Source organism: Micropterus dolomieu, linkage group LG11 (assembly GCF_021292245.1).
Source record: "Micropterus dolomieu isolate WLL.071019.BEF.003 ecotype Adirondacks linkage group LG11, ASM2129224v1, whole genome shotgun sequence".
NCBI lineage: Eukaryota > Metazoa > Chordata > Actinopteri > Centrarchiformes > Centrarchidae > Micropterus > Micropterus dolomieu.
Genome location: NC_060160.1, coordinates 14,368,979 through 14,376,431, shown reverse-complemented (window position 1 = coordinate 14,376,431; position 7,453 = coordinate 14,368,979). Strand labels below are relative to the sequence as shown.

General features: G+C 38.7%; 1 long non-coding RNA gene across 1 annotated transcript in view; it reads right to left on the bottom strand.

Moving 5' to 3' along the window:
* LOC123979596 overlaps window positions 1-2,051 on the bottom strand; it is a 2,469-nt gene extending 418 nt beyond the window's left edge. Inside the window, exons 1-2 of the long non-coding RNA XR_006827262.1 lie at window positions 1,905-2,051; window positions 682-753 (exon numbers count right to left, since the gene is read on the bottom strand). This is a non-coding gene — a long non-coding RNA (uncharacterized LOC123979596). The remainder of the gene's footprint in view (window positions 1-681; window positions 754-1,904) is intronic.
* Window positions 2,052-7,453: the final 5,402 nt, after the last annotated feature.

Here is a 7,453-nt window from a genome sequence, read left to right as displayed (position 1 = left end):
GTGTACATGCTCACATCTGAAACAAACTTTACGTGCTTGTTAACTCTCCCACCCCGCAGACATCTACACGTCAATACCGATTTATATTCATAGCGGCAAGTGCTATGTAGCATATAACACCTTCATGCGGCGTCGGAACCGCGTAGGAAATTCACAGCCGCACCGGCAGAGCTCCAGAATATGCAACTCGGCCGGCTCACGCGCGGACGCGCTTACAAGTGCGAGGGCCCGCCCAACGCTGCTTGCAGCTTTAATTTTGTTTAAAGTTGCTGAAACACAATATGACATCATGTCTAACTGTTCTGATAATGCAAACTTTTTAGGTTCAGGTGAAATGGTTTTCCACAAGGGACCCCTCCCAGTTAATGCCCAGTTCTTCCATTACAACATGATCACAAACATTACATAAACACTACTGTACATTCAGCCATGGATGTGATAAAATGTTATTAAACAACAAATAACACAAACATTCAGACTTGCTTAACAACTGTTATGTCTATGTGTCATTTCACATTAACACAGCAGTCAAATTGTGAAGTACAAAAGTAGCCAATTACTTAATGTATAACAATATTTTTAATATAATTATTTTTTCACAGAATATTTGTTTATTTAGTCTGACCCCGTTGACATGTAGTGAGAGCAAAAACAGTGATGGTGTGCAGGAGCCAGACATACCTATGAGCACCTCAAGCTTGTGAGGGTCCAGCTGGTCCAGCCCTCTGAGTGAGGCAACGATCCCAGGAACCCCTAATAGAAAAGAAATGCAGTTGCAAATGAGTAATAATAATATTCAGTTAGGCCAGTACTTCCACCTAATTTAGTTCTTCATTTGCGTATCATTATAAACACTGTAATTCTATTCTTATAGCAAATCTTTATTATTATTCTTTTTCTTTTCTTGAGCTAAGGCAGGAAATTCCAAATTTAGCATTAAGTTGTTTAAAGTTGGCAAATGGTAGGTTCAACTTTTAAAAGCTGACCATACAAATGGACATAAAGTTGAGCAGTATTTTATAAAACATCACATGCTATTATATTGTGTGGTCAGCCATTGCAGTACACAAAAACATTATTTCAAGCGTGTCTTAAAACAATTCTCACATACGCTTGTACACTTTAACATTGCTGTTATAACTGAGTTATTGGTCACTGTAATGATTACCCCCTCCATGGTTGCAGAGAGGAGAAATCTCTAAAAAACAGTGTACCTTTAAAAGATATCCACTTTTGACTAGTCTAATGCAGATGCTTAGCTGATGATTCATAGTAGCTTCAGCTAAACTTTAGAATTAATTTATACAAAAATGACAACTGTGGTGATGTCTTTACAGACTGTATGGGCAGGAATAATAATGATTACAGTGACCAATAACTTACTGTAAACATGGACATGTGAGTATTAAGGTAGACTACAAAAATGTGACCCTTGAGCACACAGACAGCAACATATTAGTTGCACTTATTACTCTGATAAAGACCTCACTGGTCGTTTTAACAGTGCCAAAGCAAAATTGAGGGCTCATACCCACACGTGCACACTTGTTAACATCTCATGCATCAAATTCCAGCAACAGGGTTACTAAGATTGTACATTACCGAAATTTTAGTAACATTAAAAACTGCCTTACAGCAAAAAGAAATACATTACTGTAACGAAAAATTGCGTTACTTTTGTAACGCGTTACTCCCAACACTATTTAAGGCAGACGTAGTGATTATGAACCTATTAAAATGCTAACGTTACCTAACGTTAGCTAATAAATGTATTAATCCACGTGCTAGCTTTAGCTAATGCACACCAGAGCTATCCACCAAGTAAAATATTTTCAAACCCAGAGAGAGCTCAACTTTAGTTAACTTACACAATTGTGCTGTCTCGCTAACAATAATAAACTTACCAAGAAAGACGGTTTTTGCTGGCAGTCTCTGCGTCTGTCCTCTCCTGCTTGTAACTTGCCAGTCACACCTCTTTAGCTCTTTTCACATTTAACTTCTGCAGGGAGCTGACCGGATATTGTTCTCTTCTGTGTTCTTTTCTTATTATGTCTGTGGTGTAAAACAAAGGAAACCTGAAAAACAAAATGATTTCTGGCCAGAAATCGCTTCCCTCTCTCAACGACAGTAAACACGTTAACTTTCGTGAAGCGGACTTTCACACTGTGTGATTGGGTCGTCGATTTGAAAACCTTGATTCTGATTGGTGAAATTGAATCCACTGCGCTAGTTGGCTGGGCGGGAGGGCACACTTCGCCCCTCTGTACACATGTGTTTACTGTTTACAAACAGAAACAAGTATAACTGCATTATGATTTAAGGTATGCTTATTTCTATATGTTGTTGTTTGTTAAGTTAACAACAAGTACTGCTTCCTTCTGGGCTAGGTTACCCTTATGAAAGAGGTCTCTGATCTCAACTAGATATTTAAATGATTTTTAAAAAATTAAAAGAAAGAAAAGAAATGAAAAAAAGAAATAATATGCTTTTGAAAAATATATTTTAATGTAAGAAAAATATGTTTTAAAAATCATACTTCTAGAAATCAGGCTGAAACATGTGGCAATTACATAAATAATTACAATATTTTGCAGTAGCCTACACAATGAAGCATGTTTGGCATAAATATATTTTTAACCCACTAAAAGTGTAATTGTTTAACAATGTACTTCCACAAAGTACACCTAAATAGTATTTACTAAGAGTTAAATAAATATATTTTTAATAAATAGACTAAAACATTGTAAAAATATACTTTTATTTAAGCATATTTATTAAAAGTTTAATTAAGTATATATTTATTACCAATTTATTCAAAGTATGCTTTTGAGAAGTATGTTAAAGCTCAGGAGAATATATCTTTAATATACTTGTAATAAGCATGTTAGAAGTATGAATGTACTATAAGCATACTATGTGAATTTCAAGTATATTTTCAGTGCCTTTAAGAGCACTTCTTTTTAACCTGGGCAGAGCAGTGTCAGAGGGTATGTATAAAAGCTTGTTTCATTTGACCTTGCAGCAGAGCCACCATCACAAAAAAAAAACATACCACTGTTTGGTGCACTACAAAAAATGCAGTTGTGTCAGCTGGGGTTTAAGTTTCTTAACGCATAAGTATTATTCATGCACAACAGGTCAGAAGAGTCTGAAAAGAATATTAAGTATGTTCATTATACAGGAGCAGCTATGAATCCGAGAGAGCCGTGGCAATCACATTAGGCGATGAACACAGAGGACAAGGAAGACGCCTACGAGTTCCCGTGGGAGAGCTTCCAATTAACACTCAAGCTTTCTCCCTGACATGTTGGCTGGCTCGAGAATGTGAAGAGATTGAAAGCAAGAGTGCTCAGACATAAACAGGGAGAGGGAATGCAATTTTTTTGAAGGTGAAATATGTGTACTATGTGAAAATGAGTGCACTGAAGATGCTGTGAATTTAAATTTTTCTTTGAAATTAACAAGAAATATGTACACGGTGAGATTAACCTTGATGTTTTTTTTCTTTTCACTCTTTAGCCTTGCTGACTGTCAAGTCTGTCTACCACTTTTGTCAAGACTGAAATATCTCAAGAACTATTATATGGGTTAGCTTGAAATGCTGTGCACACATTCATGGTGCCCAGAGGATGAATCATAACTTTGGTAGAACCTAAATGTTTCCTCTTTTACCACTATGAGGTTGTGGTTTTAAGTGACAACTATTGGAAGGATTGCTATGAAATATTGTACACACATCAATTTCCCCCTTAGAATTCTTGGGGGTGGTGATGGTGCATAGATAAGATGCTTGCCTTTGGTTTAGACCTGGAGACCTGGGTTCAATTCCCACTGTAAGACATCCACCATGTGTCCCTGAGCAAGACACCCCTAGTTAACCCCTAGTAGCTCCAGAGGCATGCAACCTCTGACATGTATAGAAATTGTAAGTCGCTTTGGATAAAAGTGTCAGATAAATGTAAATTCTTGTAACTTTGGTGATACATCAAATTTTCTATTTCTCTACTACCTGCAAAACAAATTACATCAGCTGTACTTTGTGTTTAGTGCTAATTGGAAATGTTAGTATGCTGACACTAAAATGCTGGACATATGCTAAATCTCAGCATGTTAGCATGCTGACATTAGCATTAGCTCAAAGCACTGCTGTGCCTGTGTACACAGAGCTGCTAGCACAGCTTGATACTCGGAGTCTTGTTATTAATAAACACAAGTAATCACTGTATAGATCACTGACTGTATAGAATAAACAGCAGCTCCCCCTCTGTTTTGCTTCACAAATACTGTCAAACCCAACGGGCGGCAGGAGTACTCTGACGCAGCAGTTTCCTCCTGCCCCTTCATAAAGGTTGGAAAACTGACATTCATCTTGTGTTGTCTTTGGCCTTTTCACTTTAAGAAAGAAACACTGATCCCTACTGGATCTAGCCATCCTCCCTTCAGACTTTTGGCCACTCATTTGTCTGACATCACCACAGTCTATGTTTTATTTAAATGGTTACTGCTTGTGGCAATTATCAGATCTGGGGGATCCTCTGAAGAGAAGAGAGGGAGGTGTTTCTTCCCTCCTCTGGAGGAGAAAACTGAAATTAATCCTACCCCTTAGGAGTACATTTTGAAGACTGCAAATTAAGCTTGCAGTGTACCAAGGAGAACATCAACCTACATGTGGGTTGAGTGGTCTGTTCTGCACATTGTGTCAACTGTTTTGCAATGGGCAAGTCTCCTCCTTTTCAGCTTCTACTTTCTCTGATGTAAAAAGAGGTGTGACTTACAAGAAATTCTAACTTTCATTTATATTTATCAGCTTAGTTATCATTGGTGAACAGTGGGTGGAATACATGCAAGGAATTAAGCATTTCTGTTCTCTTACCAAAGCTACCTTTTGTTTTCATGCAGTGATTTATTTGTTGTTATTATAAAAGCACCATCCAGCACAAAAACTCAGTAAGCACTTCAGCTCCACTGTGCAACACACCCTGCTGGTTGTAGATCCTCTGTGGTTGGAGGGACTACTTGTACTCACACTGTTCAACACATTGCCCACAAAGGCTGATGTTACTCGGGCAGACAGCAGCCTTTTCAGCGCTGTCAAACAAAGAAAGGGCACCGCTACATCAGGGCTGCCTCTGAAGCTGCGAGGGCAGCTGTGTGCACAGACAAGAAAATATATGACTCAGAGTGAAGACAGGAAAAAATTGTTCTGTTCAAACAGCAATCTGGATTTTGTATTTGGTGAGATATTTTCACTTTGCGCTAATTGCTGTCATGTCTTTTCGAGAATCTTCAGTTCTGTTTTGTCCTGCCTTTTCTGCACAGCACTAATGGCTTTCCCTGTGTGTACAGACTATCAAGTTTTTCTTCTATCCATTACAAACAACCCGAGCTGAGAAAATGTGCCACTATCTGTGCCAGAGGATTATTTCCTACAAGGGTGTTTGGAATAGTAAATGTAAACAGTTAATTAGTTGAAACAGTAATACACGGTATAATTTCAATCACAAAGCATCAAAATAGACACTAATTTATGTGAAAATGTGGATTATGGCTCTCAATAAGCCACTGTTTAATAGAATTTACATGCATAAGTCCTGATAGTGTAAGAATAGTTGTTCTTTTGTGGGATTACATTATTTAGAGACCATCATAAACCATCACAAAAACAAGTACAAGTGTTGTACAGTTTAATCGCATCCCCACTCCACCCCCTTAGGATGCAGGATGACTTGATAAACTGAGGTGTTAATGTATTCCAGCTTGGAGAACACAGCGGCACAATGTGTGTCCTGACTGATGTGACATTAATGACAGAAATGGGACTGTCGAAGTCACACATTCACCCACACACACACATGCACACTCACATTTCTGACGCCCGCGGGTGATATTTTCCACCTACCGAGCAGCTAGATGTGCATTATCGAACACTGCTGGCTGGATATCCGGGGGACTCCTCTAAGGGTGCGTTTTGTTTGATAGTAATGCTGACAGGACAGAGCAAGCACGACTGACACATTGTCAGTTTCTTTCAGTCAGCTGGAACCTCATGTTTAAAACCAGCTCATCAACAACTTCTCAGGGCTCATATTTTGTCTGTTGGACAGAAAACAAACTGGTAGCATATATATGGAAGCCCATTTATGCCAGAAAAACGGGGAGAAATGAAAACGTTGGTCATTAAAAAAATTTCAACCTCAAAAGTTAAAATTGTAAAGTAGAAAATCAAACACGGCACTGTTTTAAGAATCTGCCAATCATATTGTACGAAATGAGTGGAATATTTATTTATCATTTTTTTCAACAGTAATTTGTAATGTTTTAGAAGGCACTAAGAAATTATGTCAAAAACGTGTCTGTGTGATGCTCTAACGGGTGTGGACAAACAATTTATTTTGGAAAAATATAAGTAAAATGAATCACCTTTTTACAGATGGTAGAACATTTGCATGGATAGGCCATGGATTGAAGCTGGAGGAGAGGCACACAAACACACACCCAAGCAAAGTCTGTTGTTTGTTTCATCTCCCATTTTAGAACACATCAATTGACTGTTGCTGTCAAGCAAGTCTTCCTATGGGGCGTCATGCTGTTGTGACGCCTGCCTGCATGTATCATAAGTCATGCATCACTCAAGCTTGGTGTGATGACTAGTGGCTCAACCTAAAATACCTACATGCTTGAAATATTGAGCACTTAATGCCATAAGTGTCATGTGCTCAGAGTGTCATGGAGGTTTTATTTGTTGCATCACTCATTGGATGCAGTTGCTTTTACATTTGTCTCTGGTGCAGTTGGTTTTTCTTCCTCCTCAGAGCTGATGTGGGTTTTATGTGTGGGTTTGATCACCTTTATTTCATCATCAAACAGTCTCAAACCAACATTCACATGCACAAAAAAAATCTCCTGAAATTTGTGGACTCACTGGCAAATATGTGAGGCCAAAAACATGTGTGATCATGTGAAATTAAACACATGCTTAGGGGGCAAATCCCTGAATAAGACAATGAAGTGACACATGGCTGCCTCCCTTCGATGTCACTTAATTGATGCACAATGGAGAGTGTCTGCGTCACCGGTGGGGCGTAAAGTAAACTGACAGACAGGCCATGTCAGGAGACAGTCTTGGTGTCAGCTTGCTGAGCGCTGTTCAACATGTCTCCTCCTGTGACTGACAACCGCCCCCAATTAACCTACAAAAAATACATGTACACCTGCTTTCGCTCTGTCACACACACACACACACACACACACTGGCTGAGGGTGTGACAGCTGTGGCTCTTCGTCTTTATTCATTCAGCGCTAATTGACCTTGTTTTACGGGGCCAGATCCAAGATCAAGGGAAAGCATTGTTTGCTCGCTGCATGTGTACAGTCATCTGAGTAGATACAGGGAATAAAAAAAATAATATAACACCACCGATAATTGTCAAGGTTTTATTTCTAAAGGCTTTTT